Genomic DNA, 23,752 nt, shown 5'->3' with positions numbered 1-23,752 from the left:
TCCTTTGCGTTCCTTTGATATTTTTGTGTTCTATGGCTGTATATTTGTGTAACTCCATGTAACATGCTAAAAATATCTTTGGGTGCATCAGTGTTTTCAGATAGGCCTACTTTATTAAGACAATCATTTATACCGTATTGTTGATACATTCGTATAATTGTGTTAATTTTAAACTTGTGACTGTGTAAATTTTTAAATGCAAATTAAGCATGATGTGTCCAATATCACTGTACAGAATGACCCAAGGACAAAAAAACTATATCTATCGCTATTGCCATTAAGAGTGCATCAAATTGTTCATACATTTAAATAACGTCGTCGACAGTTGGATATTTCCTGCGCTCATATTTAAGTAACTCAGTTACCTCAATTTACAGCTCAGAATCGTCATTCACTTTCAGTGATGCTTAGAAATTAACGGTTACGCTGAACTGCTAAACGTACTACTTTCAACGAGTAAGATCTGCGACGGTAACAACACCTCCCTGGTTGTAAGTGAATTTTCCAAGATACAACTAAATTTCCTTAGTAATACCGAAGTTTAGTTTCTCCTGATTCTTTACTGCGCAATTTGTGTTGCCTTTTCAACTGTATAGTTTTTTAAATTTTTTTTACAGAAATGAAGAGCGTCAACCAGTATATCTTCGGCGCGAAACCTACACTGCATGGCGCAAAAAGTAATACACTGTCGATTGTTATTTGGGCGCGAAGAAAAGTGGTTCAACTACAGTAAGCTCGTGGACTATATTTTCTGATGAATATGTCAGGGAAAAAAGATGATGATGATGTAAGTAATTTGCACGACATATTAATAATGTCGTAATTAATTTTCATACTGATGAACAACTTATCTCTTGCAGACAGACAAGTTTATTGATGACTATATAAAGGTGGCACAAAAATGTGTTATGCGGTGCGTGTCGCTGTTCGCGACTACTGTTACTCCAGAGGAGGTAATTGGGGCTTGTTATTGTCCTGACGTACAAACTTATATTTACTTAACACATTTTTTTAAAAAAAGTTTCAGCACACGTTCAGAGTGGATAGGAAATGTGACCATGTACACCTAAATACAACAGTAACAGTCCACTGACGCTTGTTCTGCAGTTCTGTAACTACTGCTACATGTTCTATGTTTAGCCCCATTAGCTCAATATTTTACTTCTTATATTAATCTAGTTTCTGATAAGTCTCGCACGTTGCCCAAATCGTGATAATTATGCAAAGAGTATTTTTTCATTTCCGGTGACTTTTGTAAGACATAAATTCGTCAAACATTGATTGTACTAGAGTTATTCTTGGAAAAAATCCACAACAGAAAATTGACAACTAAAATAATAAGAAATTCTAGTACGTCTGAATACTCAGAACACACTTGATCATGTTAGTGTTGAATAACAAAATTGATCTGCTTTCGTTGCTAACGCCTTAGCTAAGGTATTTAAAGGGTTTTAGTCATCTATTGCCCTGTAGCATGCTACATACGACATATATTGGACTATACATCACAACCAATTTGTTAAAAGATAGCATTATATATTGATGAATTTCTAAAGATTGATTGGTGTGTTTCTGTTCATTAATTTTTTCTCAGTTATGATAATTTACACATCTAGTTTAATGTGTGCCCTAAATGATTGTAACAAATAACAAAAATACCATTGTTTAAAGACAATTTTGCACGTATTTCGATCTGGTTCTGTATGATAGTGAGTATTGGTCTCATCATATTTAAAATTTATTGCTCTCCCACTGTCACACAGAAAGGGCATTCAAGGGGTATTGTTTATAACTTTGAAAGTGTTCATTTTTATATGTGTTACAATATTTCTTAAGCCATAATATATGCTGAATCACTTGTATGAAAAATGCTAAACACTTATTATGCTAAGTGAATCAGAAGCTCCAGTTTGCTAAAGAATCATTCTGGCATTTGCCATAAATGTATTAGGGAAACCATGGAAAACCTGCATATGGATAGCAGGATGGGTATTTCAACCCCCTCTCCCCCACCACAAGACGTTGGCTGTTGCAAACCACTGGTAGAACCCTAAGAGCATAACAAGCCGATGACATTCCTTTCACCAGTGTTTGTTACACAGTCTATGAATTTATCATCTCTGCTTAATTCATAACTGGCATGTTGAATTTTTTGTTGCACAACTGGTATTTATTTATTCTGGAGTTCAATGGGTCCTTAATGCAAGTGTACTGTTAGGATATAGAACTTGCCAGATTATTACAGTAACCGCTATATGTAAACGGTCATAACACTTACAATGTGAGTCATATACAGATACAAGAAATGTGAGTCATATACAGATACAAGAAATGTGAGTCCAAGAGTTCAGATAATAGTAATAATAGGCACATAAACAAATTATAAGGCTTATATTCTGATTTTTACTTACAAGGTGCCCAGCAGGAATGGTCAATATTCAGTGATATGACAGGATCTATCATTTGAAGCACAAAACTTCGCATGGGCATATTCCCTATTTCAAACACTTAATGTACATTGTTATTCATTACACTGTCAGGTTTACACACGTACAACAGTTAATAAACATCACAACATGCATTTTACAAAGGATCAATTGAAAAATATGTGTTTTTGGCACATTCAACTGTAAGAATTATTGTATGTACACATTAAAGCTGTTGTAAGGTTCACAATAAATGTTCAAATATCCTTATGTCAACTTCAGTGCACTGATGTACTGTTAGGAGAACATGCTGTGTTGCTTGTCTTGGGTGCCTCTGAATGCCCTGCAGCAATGTCCATAAGACGACGAAATGGTTCATCTCGCATATTCACCTTCTGTTTGTACAACTCAGAGTTCATGCAACCCCATAAACAAAAATTTAATGCTCTAAGGTCTGTTGATCTTTGTGGCCAATTAACTGTACTGCCACAAACAATCCAGCAATTAGAGCAAGTGAGCTTGAGATATTCCCTTCACAAGTCTGGTAAAATGTGGAGGAACTCCATCATAATGCAGTCTTTGTGGGCAAAGGAATATCCTCAAAATATTTGACAAACGAATTTTCCAAAAACTGCAGGTAATTCTGTATCATCATTTGCTGTACTAAAATGACTGGACTTATCAACATGTTACCAATCAGGCCACACCAGACATATCGAAAAATAAACTCAGAAATTGGTTTCCATGGTAGCAAGTGGATTTTTCTGTGCCTATCAGTGATTATTATGTTGTGATTTTTCAGTCTTTCCTGGCAGATCTGTTGCAAATATTCTTCTTTGGTTTGCAGTTAGATCACATTCCACAATATTTCATTGATACAACTGTCCAACATCTTCAGGCGGTGGTAGCAGCTGTTGTCATTGCTACAAGATGCGCCGATGATAAGTGTTCAGTGTCATCAAAATTTATCAGGCCAGGAGCAGGCAATACAAATGCATGCAAAGATGCTCGCAGCTGGAAGAAAGTGACACTGATAGTGACCCCTGGCGTGAGCCTTCCGCACATGTGTTGTGGGCAATGACTGTGCTGCCAGCTGCTACTGTGGTTAAAAGCTGAATTAAACCTCAGCAGTGCACTACGTCAAGCCATGGGTCAGAAGGTCCTGTTTCTCCTGTTTTGATTAATGGCAGCCAGTGCTGGATTCCAGGCCACACTTAATTGAAAACTTGCATCACTGTTGATAAGATTGTCCACCATACAGATATGTATGGCCTCAAGCAGTGTATGTATCTTGCTGTTGTATTCAGATCATGAGAGGAGGACAGTGGTGTTCCTCGTGTTGGCAGGTAAAATAATGAGGTGTGTGTGTGCTCTCAAGTCTTGCAGAGACTTTGTTTATGCTGAACTGATATTAAACTTTTTTGGCAGTGCTTGTATTAAAGTTTATCAGGTGTCTCTCCTAATCTCTTCCGCAACATCACTGGGAAGTTTCAAAATTGCCTGCTGAATCCCAGCTGTCACTTTGGATTGGAGCTGTTCCACAAGTTGATGCATAGTTCAAACCTTTCTTGAGCACTGAAACCACTGTGTTGTCGTAAGATCTTATCCGTGAGATTAAACACGGTGTGTCGACATTGTACATTCTTGTCTTGCAGTTGGGCCTTGAGACGAGTATATTTTGACATTTCGCGTATCTTAGCTTGTTTAGACCAGTCAGCTGGAGCTCAGGTGGCGCTAATGTTTCTTGTGTATTCCATTCCATATTAATGGAAGCAAATGATGATTGTCATTTACCTGTGACAAAATTCAAGTCATATGGCATTGGTTTTAATGTGTTGTCTTTGAAATGGGTATAAGTTTTTTGCATGTAATGTTTGCGATACATTTGTTTGTGGGACAATGATACATGCAGAAAGTCACTGTGTGCTGGTAGTAGGACTATGCTGCATCATTTCAACAATGTACTGCTGTTCCTACACAGGTTGTTGAACTACTAGTGGCATTCAGTAAGTAATGCAGCACATTTTCGATTTCTGAAAGCAGGTTGGTTATATTTGGAATTCCAAAACACCATATTATTCCCCAATCTTTTGGCTAGAAAATCCTACTTTTCAACATAAACTCCATTCAATGCAACAGCCTCTCACCATCTTACTGGGATGGCCTGTGTGCCTGCATGGTGATGATGTTTGACAAAAAATTGTCATGATCAGCCTTGTAATGCACAAGCAATTCCTCACAGATGGTTCTTCATAGCTCTGTATGACCTCCTGTTATGTGGCAAGAAATACGGCGGACACATGCCTTTGGCTGGCTCTGAGCACTATGGGACTTAACAGCTATGGTCATCAGTCCCCACATGCCTTTGAGTACCCCCAACTGGTGGACCAGTGTGTCAGCACTACCAACAGAGACACCCAGTTGAGCAGTGAAGTGTTTGATTGTGATTCACTGATCATCTCACATGTTCCAGGATTGCAGGAGTCACAACTGTGTGCAGCCAGCATGTGAGTGATCTTGCGATGATGACAGATGCCTCGCTCAATGATGCACTGTGCTTTTGTTCAGTGTCAGGTCTCTATAGACCTTTAGCAGGTGCCTATAAATATCTGTGATGATCTGGTTGTACGCCAAAAGAAACTCAGTTACAGCACTTTGCTTGGAGTGCACCTCCATTACAGCCACCACTTTGAAAGCTTCGTATAGTGCCACTATCTATCAAAACTTCATGAAACTACAGGGATTTAAGCAGGAACATTCCACAATGTCCTACAACAAATTTCACATTTTTGCAACTTCAACTGGCTGAGAAAACAAATGTGTTGCATTACTTATCAAACACCTCTCGTACATGTCCAGAAGAAAAATAGGATCTTGGAAGAATACCTGTTCCATGAAATGTGCTGAAAATTCTGGTATACACTCTATGATCAAGAATTTGATGTATCAGAAAGTGTTGACAGTTTTATTTGGAAGCAGCAGGAGTTTTACCATTACAGAAACCATAAATGTACACCACATCTATGTATTCTTCATTAATGTAGATGTGTGGCATTTTAGCCCCTGTGTTTAAAGTGTAGTTAACCAATGCTTCTCTCTAGTACACTCTCAATCCCTCACACTACTTTACTCACACACCATGGACTACTGAATGTTTGTGCTAGAACAATACTTCAAAGAGATTGTATAGATAAGACACACATATATGTCACAAGCCCAAAAACAAGTATACATTTTTTTTCTTCAAATGAGCATTCCTGTCATAGCTCTGAATATTGGCCATCCTCCTGGGGCAACATGTATTAAGTATTCTGACAATGAATGGGACACAGTGCTACATACTACGTTCAGATCGTAATGCTTAACAGTTCACAAAGTATTACACATTTTCAAAAAAATTCGTGTGTTGAACTGAAAAAGCTATTCATGAGATAAAGCTTTAGCTATTTTTTGAATTTAACCAGATCCCCAATGATTTACTTGATATGAACTGGTGTTTATTTACTTTTAATATTGAATAATGTACTCCCTTCTGTACCACGCTGAGATTTTATATATCGTTACAAAGGACGTGTTTACTTCTTGTATCGTAATCATGATATCTACTGTTTATTTTGTAGATTAGATTAGGTTTTCATTCTATAGACTCTAAAAGGAGATGAGTCTCATGGGTGTGGAACAAGTCAGAAAATGTATACCATAAAACACTTGAATATAATGCTCACTTCCTTGATCATTTGTCAGGAGATTGTCAAAATATGTCAACACATTACAGTACACTGGAACTGCTAGTATTACAGAATTAATTCTCTGCCAGAATGAAACATAGTTATGCACTTTTAACAAATTTATCATACACAAAATGTCTAATCTTGATTGTTGTGACCAAGTACTGTCAAAACTGAAATCTGACTGACATTTTTTACTTAAGCTGGTCTAAGATATTCATCTCTAATAGTTGCCTATCAAAAAGTCTTTCAAACTCTGTTTAAACTGTGCTTTATCTGAAACCAAGTTTTTAATGGTTACTGACAATTATCGAAAATGTGCATTCCTGAATATTGGACCCCTTTTTCAACCAAGGTAAGTGATTTTAGGTTTTTATATAGATTGTTCTTATTCCTAGTGCTGATAATATGAATTGAGCTATTGGTTGGAAACAGAGACATATTACTTGCAACAAATTTCATTTAGAAATAAATGTACTGTGAAACAGTGCTTAGAATACCAAGTTCCTTGAACAGGTTTCTACGTGATATTATTGAATTTGCACCACAAATGAGTTTCATTTACACTTTTGCATGCTAAAAACTTTTGCTCAGTTAGACGAGTTACCCCAGAATATGATCCCATATGATATAATAGAATGAAGGTAAGCAAAGTATGCAAGTTTTTCTATATCTCCCATGCCTGACATTAATCTCAGTGCAAATACATATTTGTTTAGGTGCTTCAGAAATTCTGTGGTATGCCCTTCCCAGCTGAATTGATTATCGAGTTGTAATCCCAGAAATGTAACACCATCAACCCCTTTGATCTGCATAGCTTCTTATGTTATACACATGCTGGAAAGAAATCTCTTACAGGTTCTGAACCGCATGTTGTGGGTCTTTTCCAACTTTAATGACAGTGAATTAGCTTTAAACCATTTATTGTCAGTGAAAATTTGATTAGCAGCCATTTATAAATCTGTACGTGACTTACTACTTATTGCAATGTTTGGAGATATAATATATGCATTTTGTGCCATTTAAGGGAATGGGATAGATAGTACAAATATTTAGGTATAACACTATAACGCAAAAAAAACCTTGTTTCCTGTGCGCATTTCTTGTGCATTTGACATGTTCCACATCATAACGGTTTTTCCGTGATGTTGATAAAAAAAAAAACCTTACCACCATCTGGCAATGTAACAGACAATATGTTGTTAATGTACACAAGAAAAAGCAATGGACACAAAATGGAAACTTGAGGAACAATACATGTAATTAATTCTCAATAAGATGTAGACTGATTGCTTACTCATTTGCAATGACACCATTTGTTTCCTGTTAGTTAGGTGAGGCTCAAACCATCTGGCAGCACTGCCAGTGACACCATAATATTCTAATTTACGTGACACCACAATATTCTAATTTACTTAAGAGAATGCTGTGATTCACACAATCAAAGGCTTTTGACAGGTCACAGAAAATTCCAGTAACCTCTAATTTGTTATCAAATGATTCAAGTACACTCTCACTGTGCATGTAAGTAGCTTTCTCTATATCAGAACCCTTAAGGAACAGAAACTGTGACTTGGACAGTATCTTATTTGCAGTCAGGTGCTTAAGACGATGCTTGAACACAACCTTTTCAAATTTTTTGAACAAGCTGGCAAAAGTGAAATTTGTCAATAGTTTGACAGTATCTCTTTATCACCCTTCTTGTAAAGAGGCTTAACTTTAGCATATTTTAGCCAGTCTGAAAATGTTTTACTGATAGGAAATTGGTTACACAAATAATTTAAGATAGAACTCAACTCACATGAGCACTCTTTGATTAACTTTGTTGATATGTTATTATAACCACTAGAACACTTTGATGTTAAGGATTTTATTATGGATGCCACTTTGGCTGTGCCAGCAACCTTGTCAAAGAGTGCAAAGGAGCAGACACAGGCTCAGGCCACTCTCTTGTCCTTGGGTTGGGGAACTGCCACTAAAGGCAGAAGAATCAGAAATGATCAACAGCATGAGGATGCAGAAGGCAATGGAAACCACTGCATTACAGACACATAACATGTATCCTCAGGACATGTTGCCTGTGATTGAAAAAGTGTCATGATGATCTCTCCATTGGCAATTATTCCGGAATAGACCACCATTTGGATCTCCGGGAGGGGACTGCAAAGAGGGAGGTGACCATGAGAAAAATATTGAATAGCCTACACTGTATGAACTTCTCAATTATTTTCGAACATTTCACTTTTGCTACTGACTAGAGAGTCAAAGGCATAGTGTAAAAGAATACACTAACAACACAAACTGTGCTTTACTGTAATAATCATGTAACTTAGAGTATCTGACAACATAAAGAAAACGTGGTCAAAATTTGTGCGTATGTAATGTTTTCTTTTTCCGAAAAACGTGCAAATAAAAGTGAAACGTTCAATTATTAGCTTACAATAGATATTAATTTACTTATTCATGATATAATATTGCCTTAATTAATTGTTATTATACAATTAAACCTTATGAGAGCTCTGAATGTGCGATCGTTATTGACAAAGCACATAAGTGAAAAATTGTATTGGTGTTGCATGGCGAGGGTCCTCTTTTGTTTGACCAAACTTTTGCAAGAGCATCTAGAGCAAACTCTGCTCAAATTTCTGATGGCTCTCTTCTGTGCAATAAAGACTTCATTTGTGTGTGACTCATTTCCCCACAATATGATGCATATGTCATAAGTGAATGGAAATATCCAAGGTATTGAATCTTTGATGGTTTCCAAGTCACAAACAGATACAATCAAGTGAATAGAAAATGCTGTCGAATTCAGTCTTTTATGTTGATTGAGGATGTGAACTGACAGTTTAGGTTGTTATTAATATGTAACTACAGCAGTCTGTAAGACGAAACTCTCAATATTTCTTTGTTATCACATTTTATTTCAACATCTTCCTGTTTTTTGTGTGCTGTGTGAAACTGATGGAACTGAGTCTTGCTAACATTCAGGGACAAGCCGTTTGAAGTGATCCAGTCTAGGGCTTCTTCAAATATAGTGGACGCGGTGTTATTTACACTGCACTGGGCATTTTGTCAATCATAACGGTTGTGCTGTCTGCAAATGGGGTGATATATGCTTTTTGGCTCATCGACCATGGCAGGTCATCGATAAAGATTAAGAGCAGTAAGGAACCAAGCACTGAGTCCTGCAATACTCCACATTTCACTTTACCTGAATCAGAGCATGTATGTGCCATTGCAAAAATTATTAAACACTATTTTCTGTTTTCTGTCATTGAGAAATGACTCGAGCCACATCCCTACTTTACCCTTTAAGCCATAGAGCTCAGCATTCCTAAGTAAAATTTTGTGGTCTACACAGTCAAATTATTTAGACAGATCGCAAATGATTCCAACTGGTGACATTTTTTTGTTTATGGATTCGAGGAGATGGTTGACAAATGAGAAAATGGCCTGTTCAGGTGAAGTACCCTTTTGGAACTAAAACTGATTTTTGTTAAGCATATTGTGTTTATTTAGATTATTCGTGATCCTGTTGTAAGAGAGTGATTTAAAAAATAATAGAAAACTATTTTTTGTGATGCATATATTTCACTTACAGATACAAACAAGATGTCATTTTTTGACATAACTACCCTCCTTTTGATACAGGTCTCTCACCATTGCACCAGCTTTACAATTCCATTCAAATAAAAGATTTGTGGTTGTACCCACAGCAGGAACTGCACCACTTCTTTAACCTCATCGCCACTTCCAAATCTTTGTCCTCTGAGATTGTCCTTTAAGGGTCCAAATGCATAGTAATTGGAAGGAGCGAGATCAGAGCTGTGTGGGGGATGCTGTAGAATCTGAAATCTCAATCACCGAATGATGGTAAGAGTTGGAGTGGTAGTGTGGGGATGCACATTGTCATGAGGAAGAAGAACACCTCTAGACACAAGTCCTCTATGATGGCTCCATATTGCTGGCTGTAGCTCATTCTCCAGCATGGCACTGTACCAGGCACTGTTCACTGTTTCACCTCTTTGCTGATAGTGCTCCAAAATTGGCCCATTCATGTCCCATTGCTCTAAAATTGGCCCATAGATGTCCCAGAAGAGGGTGAAAAGGACCTTTCTGGTGGAGGGCCGAGACTTGAATTTCTTCTTGGCTTTTTGGTTCATAGTGATGAACCCAGGTTTTTTCTCTTGTGACGATACGTGTCAGAAAGTCCTGTCCTTCAGTGTTATATCGCGCCAGAAATGATGTGGCAGCCTGAACATACATCATCTTGTGTTCACCAGTGTGCATCCTAGGTACCCATCATGCACACAGAAAACAGTACTTCAGAACCTCACTAATAATAATATATGGGTATCCAACACTGATACTCAGTTCCCTGGCTAAATCTTCTACAGAAATATGCCATTTCCCATGAATCATGGTGTCTGTGTGTCACATATCCTCATCAGTAACGCCATGCTGGGACGTCCAGAATGTTGCTTATTTGTGACACACGCAAGTCCACCTTTAAAAGCATCTACCCATTTATACGCTCTTCTCTCACTTATGCAGCTATCTCCATACCTTTCTGCCATCCTTCTATGGATTCCTCGAGGTTTTATGCCTCCGACCACAAAAATTGTATTACTGATTGCTGTTCTTTTATGGTGCACTCATCTAGGGATGCAGACATTTTGTTTCAACTGTCTTTCCTATTCAGCTTGCCATGCCATCTGTTGGCATTTGCTAGAACTTTCTTAAAGCATGCATCTTCACTTCCCGGTAGTTTAGAACGTCTGACGTGTTAATTGCATTTAATACTGATAGTCTGCTGTTACTTTTTAATTGCTCTTGTACATAAGCTTCTGTAGGATTTTAGAGAGACTTGTTAGTAATGAAACTGGTCGGCAGTTGGAAACCTCAGCTTTAGCATCTTTTTTAAGTGATGATTTGACAGTTGCATATTCGAGTATATCAGGGATAGTACTGTGAGTTAGAGAGCCATCAAATATATTACAGGGAACTTAAGGATAAACTTCCAGCACTGGTTCAGTACTTTGATTAATATATTGTCCAAACCAGTGGCATTTTTGTTTTTAATGTGGCTTATCTTCCCAGCCTCATCAGTTGTATTGTAGCATACGTGCATCTGGCTAATTTTTTCCGTACTGATTTTTGTAGAAGGTTCTATCTTCAGCCATAGATCCTCTACAACCAATTTGATCTGCTGCTGTCGAGAAATGGTTGTTGAAGATATTAGCAAATATTTCACCTTCACTTACCATCTGCCATTATGACACACTTTGATGTTGTCTATATCCCCTGAGCTTTTTCCTGTCTCCCTTTTTGCCACCTTCCAGATTGTTTTTCTTTTTATTATTTGAGCTACGAGTTCAGATTTAATCAATGTCTTCTTCAATTTTTTAATCACATTCTTAAGGATGCCACAGTTTAATTTGTAGTGTTCTCTATCCTGAAGTTTATTAGAATTTCTGAGTGAAGTATAAAGCATTCTCTCTGTTTTACATGATGTTTTAATTCCTTTAGTAAGCCATTCTCTCCTGCAATAATTCAGATTGGTACTTTTGCAGTTCTCTCAGGAAATACAGCTTCAAACAGGATAACAAAATCATTTAGGAGTAGGTTAAATCTATCAATAAAACTTTTAGCCTGATATATACTGAGGTGACAAAAGTCGTGGGATACCTTATAATATTGTGTCGGACCTCCTTTTGCTTAGTGTAGTGCAGCAACTCGAAGTGGTATGGTTTCAACAAGTCGTTTGAAGTCCCCAGCAGGAATATGGAGCTCTGCTGTCTCTATATCCATCCATAAATGTGAAAGTATTGCCAGTGCAGGATTTTGTACACAAACTGACCTCATGGTTATGTCCCATAAATTTTCGATGAGATTCATGTTGGGCAATCTGGGCAGACAAGTCATTCACTTGAATTGACCAGAATGTTCTTTAAACCAGTTGCAAACAAATGTGGCCTGGTGGCATAGCACATTGTCGCCCATAAAAATTCCATAATTGTTTTGGAACATGAAGTCCATGAAGGGCTGCAAATGGTCTCCAAGTAGCCAAACATAACTATTTCCAGTCAATGATCAGTTCAGTTGCACTAGAGGACCCAGACCATACCATGTAAACACAGTCCACACCATTATGGAGCAACCAACAGCTTGCACAGTGCCTTGGTGACAACTTGGGTCCATAGCTTCATGGGGTTTGCACCACACTTGAATCCTACCATCAGCTCTAAACAACTGAAATGAAGACTGATCTGACCAGGCCCCAGTTTTCCAGATGTCCAGAGTCCAACCGATATTGCCACAGACCCTGGAGAAGCACTGCAGGTGATGTCATTCTGTTGGCAAAAGCACTCACATCAGTCATCTGCTGCCATAGCCCATTAACGCAAAATTTCGCTGCAGTGTCCCGATGGATATGTTTGTTGTATGTTCTGCATTTATTTCTGCAGTTATTTCACCCTGTGTTTTGTGTCTGTTAGCGCTGACATCTCTGTGCAAATGCCACTGCTTTCAGTCATTTAGTGAAGGTTGTTCGCCACTGCATTTTCCGTGTTGAGTGGTAATGCCTGAAATTTGGTATTCTTGACACACTCTTGACATTGTGGATCTTGGAATATTGAATTCCCTAATGATCACCAAAACGGAATGTCCCATGCATGTAGCTCCAATTACCATTCCACATTCAAAGTCTGTAAGTTCCTGTCATGTGGCATTAATCAAGTCAGAAACCTTTTCATGTGCATCACCTGTGTGCAAATGACAGCTCTGCCAATGCACTGCCTCTTTATGCCTTGTGTGAGCAATACTAGTGCCATTTGGGTACATGCATATTGCTTTCCCTTGACTTTTGTCACCTCAGTGTACACCACAGGTTTTAATTTCCAAATTACAGGAATGAAAATAAAACAAGCTCTTACAATCAACATAATCATAATGGTTATTAATATTTCAAGGTGAACACACTTAAAATAGCTGAATTAGAACTTCACAACGATTTTCTACAATCCAGATCAAAAGCTGAGTCATCAGTGTAACAGAACTCATCTCTACTTCACAAGGATTGGATGTACCCATTCACTGAATTTAAGGTCACTTACTTTCATTTCATTATGGAAAGATAAGACCATTTCAATCTAGGACAGCAGAAAATAATTTGTTAACAAAATCTCATACTCACTATGGTTGGGTCAATCCCAAATGGAAAGACGAATTGTTCAACAGTCACAAATGTACCTGCTGTAAACACAACCACTCTGTTCAGCAGTTCAGAGCACACTGTCTGAATGGTACCGAGAACTGCAGTGCTACAAACATTCAAACTAAATAAAAAAATTCCATGGGGCCTGCATTACTCAACCGTACCAGTTATGGGTTAATTTCACAGAGTTGTTTTCCCTTTTTATGCTGTTTTCTTCGTGTTCAATGTTAATTCATTACATGCTGTCCAATCATAAACATCCTTGAGGGTGTTGCTGTCATCAGCAAACACAACTTTTTCTCTGTCTATTAAACTATATGGAAAATCATTGATATATTTTAAGAACGGAACTAGACCCGATATGCTACCATGAGGCAGCATACTATGTTTATATGTTTGCTTTGCAGACAATTGTTTTACTAAAAATTTATCAGCAGCAGACATGTGAAGCATCTCTGCCATTTGCCCCCAGTTTTCCAGGGGAAACTAGAACCATTAATTTGCTGTTCCTATTACACCTAGTGCTTCTAGCTTGTTCAGTTATATTTTATGGTCAGCATTGTCAAATGCCTTGCAAAAGTCTATGGAGCTGCCTATAGCACATTCATCCTTATCAAGAGGTTCAAGTACCAGATTTGTGAGCTCTGTAATGGCTGACATTGCTATTCTTCCTCTATGGAAATCAAACTGTGCTTCATTAAAAAGGTTGTATATTCTTGTAACCCATTAGTCTATCTTTCATGATTGAGTCAATTATTTTTGAGAGTGCAGGCAGCAGTGAAACTGACCTGTAGTTTTCAACACTTTCTACATCACTTTTCTTTAGTAAGAGCACAACTCATGCATGCGCTAAGTTCTCTGGGAAAATACCTGAACTAGAGACTCACTTATTATACTTATTAACAGAGTTTGTAGGCTGTGTGTGCATGTCTTCACAGCAGGGACTGGTGCGTCATCTATGCCTGCGTGACTTCATATTTTTTTAGTTTCTAGATTGTCTCTCTGACCTCAAGCACAACATCATTGTGCGTACTGTGTAAGTCGTTGTGGTTGGTTGTTACATATGTTTTAGGAAAATTTTGTATCAAATTCCCACAATACCTGAGAAATAATTATTTACAAAATTTCCCAATTCCCATGAATTTTCTATTACTGTACCCACAACTTTGATTTGTATGTTACTACACTTGTCTACTTTTTCCAGTTTCATTCTTTGACATCCCAGACTACTTTGCTTTTATTTTCTGCATTATATATTATTTTTGTTAGTGACTTTTTTTTCCTTTTCCTTTTTGGGCAAGCAGTGTCCTTTGGTATATCTTCTTGTATTTGTGATAATAATCTAGGAACTGTAGATTGTGTAGTACTTTGTAAAGAACTGAGAAATTTAAGTGTTTGGGAGGACTTCCTAATACCCACAGTTATCCAGCCATTTTCCTTAGTAGCTGCTGTTAAATTTGCAGCTTTTAGAAATGTCTCCTTAAAATGTAATTTAAAAAATGTGCAGAATTCAAAGAACTTAGCATCTACAGTGTTTTCCATGTGCAGCTCATCCCAGGTTTTATTTGCCAGTACCCTGTAAAAAGTATGTATTTTATTTTCTGAGAATAACCTTTTGTAGGCCTGCTGTTTTTTGGGTTTCACCAAGACTGTCTTTAGCTTTTTTATCTGACAGTAATGATCAGAGATGCTGAGAGCTTTTATAAATATTTTACAGTTTTCCTTGTTGGTGTCCTTAAGTATATGGTCTAAGACTGATGCTGAACTTTTTGATACCCTAACAGCAGCGTTTATCATCTGTCACTCACCAAAAACGTTCAAAATGTTAGGAAGTCATTACTAATTCACCCTCAACACCTATGGTAATATTCATGTCTCCACGAATTATTGTGTTAGATTTGGGGCTGAGACTCTTTCTAGGACTTCAGTTAAGTTGTTGAAGAAAGTGTCCAGTCTGTTAATGTTTATCTACACTAATCTTCTCTAGCTCTAAAATGTGTGCCTCTTCTGATATAAATACACAGTTCTATACCCTTCAAGGTTGTTTTAAAGTAGCAATTTGCACATTCATATGACACTAGTGCAGTATGCTTTATCTACACTGATCTTCTCTAGGTCTAAAATGTGTACCCCCTCTGATATAAATACACAATCTTCTACCTTTTAAAGTAGTTTTATATTAGCAACTTGCTCATTCATATAACAATAGCATTATATGCTGTATATCAGTGTCTCTACACCAGTACAATGTAATGTATATTACTATGCTGTCCAAAGACTGTAATTCAACTTCAGTATGGTGTACTTTATTATTTACAGATTGCACATTTTGATGAAGAATAGATAATGCCGAGTAAATTTCACTGGTGTTTGTGGGCTCCAGTGTAGTGCATTCTATTGTTTTCCATGCACATGTTGAAAAATCTATCAACTGATTGAGACACTTTTAAGGGAGAGAGAGTGTTGTCATGATTTATCCTAGTCGTCCTACAGGTTACAACAGGTATTTGTTCATGTGTGGCCCCACTCTCTGTTGCTATACTCTTACTAATTAACTCCATCAACCACCCTTTCCCAGTCCTGTTTAGGTGCAGACCATGTCTAGTGAAGCTCCATCTCCTGAGTGTCTCCATTGGCACCAAAGCAATATGTGCCAGGTCAGTAGTCATCAGCACCATCTCCAGCTTGGAATGAACAGGTGACAATGTCCAGTAATGATGTAATTGTTTCTGCTGACACCTACTTGATTAGGGAGTTTTCATCGTGGCCAGCAGACTTATTTGCTTTCAGCTTTTTCATAGCCTATGCCGGCTCCTCTTCTGCCACTACTTTCATGAACATTGAGTTGCTTGGGTTTTATGTATCTATAGTCGAGTGAAATATTTGCCCTTCCCTCTCATATGAGGGTATGTAATGCATCCACGAACATTGCTGGACATGATCGTTTTGGTGGTCCAGGTGATGTGATGTGATTTGGAGAGACATAATGTTGCATGGACTTAATGACCTCCAAATCTTTGAACGTGATACAATCACTGGTCAGCATTATTGCGACACTGTACTCTTTCCCCACGTGCATCTTTTCAGGATTGTTTTCAGCCCGGACTGACCATATCAAACTGCACAGGTGGAGGCTTTTGGAATGAGAGGACATTCAGTGTGGACCAGCTTGCCCATTCCCCTGAATTAAACCCCATCAAGCACATGTGGGATGCATTAGGGAGACATGTTGCACCATGTCCAATGCACCAATTACCATCCAGCAGTTGTGAAACTTCCTGGCAGATTAAAACTGTGTGCCAGACCGAGACTTGAACTTGGGACACTTTGCCTTTCGTAGGCAAGTGTGGTAGGGCACTTGCGTGCGAAAGGCAAAGGTCCTGAGTTTGAGTCTGGGTCTGGCACACAGTTTTAATCTGCCAGGAAGTTTCATATCAGTACACACTCTGCTGCACAGTGAAAATTTCATTCTGGAAACATCCAGCAGTTGTCAACCACATTGGTCGAGGAATGGAACATCCTACCACAAGAACTCCATACTAACCATGTGGGCAGCAAGGAAGTGAGGTACAGAGCATGTATTGCCATCCATGCTGATCACACACTCTATTAAGACCCATATCCAGCCATTTGTAGTGTTTAAGGAACCATAATGAATCATGGTGACTTTATTGTAATTATTGTCTTTGAATAAAAGTGTCATTTCTCTTCATCTCACAGCGTATTTCTTTCAGTCACGTTCTGTACTATCGTACTGTACTGTAGCAAGTCTTTCTATGTGCGGGTTTTTTTTTTTTTTTTTTGCCATGCCACCTTTTCAGGTGAGTCCTGGTTCTTGTGCAAATGCACGATGGGCATATTGAAGTGTGGAGGATATGAGGACAACAAACATTTCCAGATTGCATTTGTCACTCATATGGGTCAGCTCCTGGCATGATGATACTAGGTGCCATTTGGTGCAAACACAGTGACTGCTGGTTTGCACGGTCAGAAATTTGGACTTCAGATGTTTCATTTATGATGTGTTAAGGCTGATGGGTGTGGTCTACCTTAGAGGTCTCGCTGACTTTATCTTTCAGTATGCCTGTGCTGTCTTGCCCTACCTTGAAACAGAGGCTGTTCAATTGTTGCCCTGGCTAGCACGTTCTTCAGATCTCTCATCTGTTGAAAACGTCTGGTCACACCTTGCTGAGAGACTGGTATGCTGCTTCTTGTCAGCCACTACTGTTGATGAATTCTAGCATAGAGCTGAAGCAGCATGGAATGACATAGCCATATCTGTCATCCAAGCTCAGTTTGACTCGATGCAAAGCTGGGTTAGAACCATTTTGCAGCAAGAATAGGTAAGAACTCTGTGTACTAAATTTTGCACTGTATATAATTCCATATCACCTGAAGATTTAATCATGTATTCTACTATACTGTATATGGCAGTAAGTAAAATTTCATTGTTTGGTATCATTTCTGGTGTTGCAATTCTAATGGGTTTCAGTACATATCTCATTGTATCAGTTTGAAGAACAGATTGTTAGGTTATTTCTCCTACTGTTACTGCATGTCATCTTCTAGGGCAATGGAAATAAAATAAAAGTTTTTTTTTATTGTTTAGAAACATCAAATGGTAAGAACACTGTATGTAAAGTAGGCAATATTGCAAGGAGCACATCAAAGATATAGGAATTTTTGCATCATTTCTTAGTATATTTGATACTTAATGGTATTAGTTTTTAATAAGAAGAACTGTGATTTACGAAACGAGAATACGAGACACAAAAATAATATCCATGTATACTTCGCCATCCTGTTTAGAATTGGAGCCCATTTTTCCATTCATGTGAAAATGTCTTCAACAAAAACCCAACTAACGTAAAACAAGTTAGCTGGGAATCCATGTGAATTCCAAAGACAACTGAAAACACATCTTAATAGCCACTCTGTAAATTATCTGATTATCTGTATGAAAGGACAGAAAATTCTTAGAAGCTGCATGGCAAGTAGCAATATTTATTGTTAACAATCTATTCCTACATCATGTATGTAACTATTAATTTACAGTATATATTGATATTGTTGTGTTGATGTTAATCTTGTAGAAGAAGTTGTACTATTTGTGGACTTACTTATAATTTTATTACGTCTAATTTAAGACAGCCAGATGGTGGCATTGTTGACAGTGGTGTATCCAGATGGGCTGACTTTCAGTGGGTTGATCATTAGCCAATTTATCCACCAGATTGTGTGGCTTAGTGCAGCTCTATAACTATGTAGGTCAAATGTGTACAGGTTGATGGGTTAGCCGACAATTTATTATCTATACTTACCGAATACTGGCAGCATTTATTTACGACAGTTAATTATTACATATTACAAAGTGTCAGGATTGATTGTTAATATTTCTTCTTGATTAGTATCGCAGCAGAAGCATAGGTTTTTGTCTTTTCTTGAATATGTGAAAGGAAGTTTGCTCTGATTTACTTGTGTATTCAGACAAAACTGTTTTCGTCTGAAAGTATGTAGGCAACACACACAGAGTTATAAGCATGCCACATCAAAGACTGTTGGTTTTTACAGCAAGAAAACTCATTGTATAGGTAATGTTCCAGTGGCTAGGCCAATAAGATTCTGAAAGTTGTGCTCTATCTCTTACCCTGAGGACTGGAAGGCCTGTATGAGCCAGCCACACAAACGTTGGTTAGTGGGGCTCCCAGAGCTATGTATGACTCCAGACATAATTTCCTCTTTCATTTTTGATAACACATTATGTTAAATGTTATTTGTATGTTCTTGGAGATACATTATAGGGAAACAGTTGCTTGCCAAAAATGTGATATAATTTGTACCTCTGTTACCAGAGGCTATGGTTGATACATAAACCATCACTTAAGAAATTGGCCTTTGTGCCTGGAAACAGTGGACGTACGTGTGTGTGTGTGTGTGTGTGTGTGTGTGTGTGTGTTTTTCTTCTACTTCTGAAAAACATTCTTAAAAATTTAGAAGGGCCGTCTCTAGCTCAATCTAAAATGGAAATGAGTGTATGGCATCGTTGACCAGGAGGCCCCATCCAGGGAAGTTCGGCCACCAAAGCTCAATCTAGTTCTGATATCTCACAGATTGACTGCGACCTAGAACTGCGTGCAATTGCTAACCTAGAGGCCACTGCCTAACGAAATCATTGTGGAAGAGGCATGAACAGGCAGACAGGGTCAGTGCTCCTGTGCCTGCACCCCTGGTTAATGCCCTCCGCTGTCATACCGTACGCATCGGCAACACTTAAACTATGCAAGCTTTTAGTCACGTGTCCATTGTTTCAGATTAGCTTTCTGTTTTCTTGTACGTGGTTGAACGCATTTACAATGTGTAGTGTGTAATGTGTTGTGCGCCATGCTGCCCAAAAAAAGAAATGTCTTTTTGTGGATAGCTGACCATCCTGGAACATTTACATATGACGGAATTGTTTTATATTGTTGAGTTTGCGAGAAAGACGTTTCATGCAAAAAAAGTTTGAAATAGACCAGCATGTCAAGGCAAGTCTCCATATCACAGGAATGCAGATGAAAGCACCACGACACAACTTCTGACAACAGCAAGTTGCAGTAGCAAGGATTTGTCCAAAGGTAACCAAAAAAAGTCGGTTTAACATCTGTCTATGTTAGGCATTCATAAATAAATAAAATAAATACCCTTCACAAACTTACAAACCCTATCCGCGAAGGCTTCCTGCACAAATATTGCTTAAATCAAAAATATACCAGATGAATCAACATTGCATAAAACTTACATACTGACAATTTATGTAAATGTTCTGGAAGAAATATGCCATGAACTCAAGGACAGCATTATCTGGATTTCAGTTGACAAAACTACAGACATTTGTGGCCATTACATTACAAATTTAATTGTTGGTGCTTTAAAAGAAGAACCTTCTTCTTCATATTTAGTGGTCTGCAAAGAACTTGAAAAAGTAAATCATTCTAAGATCACCAGATTTGTGAATGAGGGTATTAGAAAAATATTTCTAGGATCTTCTGCAGATGAAAGGGTGTTTGTGTGTATTTCAAATGTTGCTCCCAATATGATCAAAGCAGGAAAAGTCCTCCGAGTATTTTATCCCAATTTGATTCATGTGATGCGCTTCACTCATGGAATACATTGCCTTGCTGAAGAAGTATGTTCCATGTTTTTGAATGTAAATAAACTGATTTCATTCAAAAAGAAAGTGTTTCTAAAGGCTCATTCTCGCGTCAAGACCTACAAACAAAAACTACCAAATGTGCCTTTACCTCCTGAACCAGTGGTAACTTGTTGAGGTACATAGGTCGAAGTTGCGTTGTTTTAAAATGAACATTTCAAGGCCATTAGAGAGGTAGTAAATGACTTTAATATTGAAGAGGCTTTGGCAGTTTGCCAGTGCAAGGTATCTTTCAATGATTCCGGTATTAAAAAAGACATTGCTGTGATAAGCACTCATTTTTCCCATATACCTGCAAGTGTTAAAAAGCTTGAAACTCAAGGTTTGGCACTGAATGAATCTATTCAGTTAATGAATGAAATTATTCTAGTGAACTCCTCATTGCTGGAGGTGTTCCCAAGGAAACTTAAAGAAAAGTTTGAAAACATTTTAAACAATAACCCAGGCTTTGAGTCCTTGTGCCAAATTGGTAGTTTTATTAATGGGACGGGTGAACTTTTACCATAAACAATAAGTGTCAACATAGCACCCAAATTCAAATACTGCCCAGTTAACTCAGTTGATGTAGAACGGTCCTTTTCTGCTTATAAAAATGTTTTGAGTGATCGAAGACACAATCTTATTACCAAACATTTAGAACAGTACTTAGTCTTTTATGTTCACAATAGTAGAAAAATGTAAAATAAATTGTAAATGGTGCTTTGGTCGAATAGTATTAATTAAAAGATAATGCTGTTCAAACAAATTCATGATCGTATGTTGTTCTTTAAATAAAATATTACGGAGTTTTTGAGCATGCATCTCTGTGTGCAATATATCTCTCCTGTACATATCGGTTGTTTCGCTGCAACTCACTCGCATCACATCCACTTGTTACAGACAACAATAGCAAAAAAGGAACAATTCTTTAAACACGATGTGTGTCCCAATTTTGCAAATTTTTAGAAAATAATCCCAGAAGCCCCCCTTCCTAACCTCTACCAGAAAGTATTCAGAAAATTATATCAGCATTCCAAGTGTGCTGATTTTTCGTGTGGCCGGCACACTTTCTTATAATTGATATGTATAGGTTCGACTTTGAAATATAATGCACACAGTAACTACCATGTTTTTTTATTATTTGATCTTGCATATTTCGACACTTTTCATGCATATTTGCATGCATATTTTAGGGTTTTTATCATGTGTATAATCCGGTTCCTATTTATAACATTACACACATAACATGGTGAAAGGATTATCACATATACAGTATTATTGACTAATGGTACTGAATACAACATGCTTTTATGATGGACTGTTGCATTAGTTATGCATAAATAATTGTGATGTCACTCATATCTGAAAGCTTAGCAGTAAATATTTTAGTGCATTTCTTGTACAAATATTGCAGCCTGTATATACTTGTGCTGATTTTTTTTTTGTCTATTTAGTACTTCTCATTTACTACTGCTGTGTTAATGAGATGTAATCTTCATGCTGTGCTGTTTTATAGCCAAATGTTGTGCCCCAAGTGGTAAATACATTTATGAATTTGTTACAGATGGAGTGCATTAGACAATGCATTCGACATGAAATGTATATCATGCGGCAGCGTAAAAACAATAGATTACCAGAAGCCATCAAGTAAAACTGTTCTGGATGCTGAGAGACCTATAAGTGAACTGATATGGAATTTATGTTAAAACGAATTCTCTAAAATAAATATTTATTAATAAAAATGATTGATGAGGTGAGCATTGTTGTGGAGTTGATTTTAATTCTGTGATACCTAACCACATGTCCAACTGTTGCTGAAATTAGAATAGGGAATACCACAAAGAAAATAGTATAGGTGTGTGTAGGCATATAAACATGATTAATGGATGGAACAAAAAGTGTGAGGCTGGAGGGGTCACAATGTGGGTCGAAAAGAGGGACAGATGTAGTTGGGCAGGGACTAGTAGAAATTGAGACTATACGGATTCTGGGATTTAAGGATGTTTCGTAGAGACAATTCTGATCTATCCAGTGTAGTGTTTCGTTGGGTGAGGTTTATGGGTTTACTGTAAATTCACATGGCTGGAGTTGTGAAAAAGTCACTGAACTTGACCATGCTGCTCAGAAACTGGAACGGCTTTTCATACTTGTAAACAGACGACTGGTGGTCACACAAAGGAAAATCTGATACTTTGCATGAGACCATTCATGAGTTACTTTGCCTCAAATGTAGTAAAACATACTAGTGACTTGACTGGGTGGATACGTGGGACAGGTCTTTCATCTGGGTATCTCATACTGATATGGCCCATGTGGTAAGACATTCAGAGTAGGAGTGGTGTAAGGCTGTATTATAATATTTTGCAAGTGTATTAATACGGCAAAGTTCCATTTTGGAAGGGGTAGGAAGATTTTGAGGATGATAACCTTCTGCTGTTCCAAATGAGGGTACACATGTATGGCTAGTTAGCCACACAGATGTGATGGACATACCATGTTTTGGCATGGGAGATTTCTTTCTGGGTGAGGTTGTGTGGGTAATGCCTTTCTGAAATGGCCTTGGCAAGACTTTCAGTATATTGGAAGAAGGATTGTATATCATTGCACGTGTGTTAACTGTGACTAGCGAGACTATGGGGAAGTCTTATCATCTGGGGAAGAAGTGGTAGCTATCAAAACAGATGTTTTTGTGGTATTCAGTTAGGATAATATGGACAGAGCCATCATTAGAGAGAGAGAATCGACATCCTGAAAGACTCATTGTGGAGTAGAGGACCAAGTGAAACATACATTTTGTTGAAGTTGTGTGGAACAAGGACATAATGTCTTAGCCTTCATCCAGATCATGAAGATGTATTCAATGAATCTGAACCAGGTTAGGATATAAGATTGTGGGTGCTAATACTGATTCCTATTGGTAAACCATGAAGAAGGTGCATACAAGTGTGTAATATGAGTGTTTACATTTGTGTTGTGGATTTATTTGCAGATATTTCCATCTAAGGAGAGGTTTTGTGTGGAAGTATAGGTAAGATATATGTACAAGTTATGAAGAGCCATGTTTCATCAGGACATTGGGAAAAGCGGTATTTGATGGTTGTAAACCCATGGCTGTGAGGGATTAGAGTACCAGATAGTGTGTATCAAAAGTAACAAGTAGAATGTGTGGTGGTAATAAAAAGGATCTATGGAGAAATGATTGAGAAAGAAT

General features: G+C 37.7%; 1 long non-coding RNA gene across 1 annotated transcript; it reads left to right on the top strand.

Moving 5' to 3' along the window:
• Positions 1–649: 649 nt before the first annotated feature.
• LOC124721098 lies at positions 650–22,298 on the top strand. The gene is made up of 3 exons (XR_007006264.1): positions 650–787; positions 861–953; positions 22,106–22,298. It is a non-coding gene; the product is annotated as an uncharacterized LOC124721098 (long non-coding RNA).
• Positions 22,299–23,752: the final 1,454 nt, after the last annotated feature.

This window comes from Schistocerca piceifrons, chromosome X (genome assembly GCF_021461385.2).
Source record: "Schistocerca piceifrons isolate TAMUIC-IGC-003096 chromosome X, iqSchPice1.1, whole genome shotgun sequence".
In the NCBI taxonomy this organism is placed as follows: domain Eukaryota; kingdom Metazoa; phylum Arthropoda; class Insecta; order Orthoptera; family Acrididae; genus Schistocerca; species Schistocerca piceifrons.
Note: the sequence above shows the minus strand (reverse complement) of the source record. Positions and strands in the feature narration are given on the sequence as shown.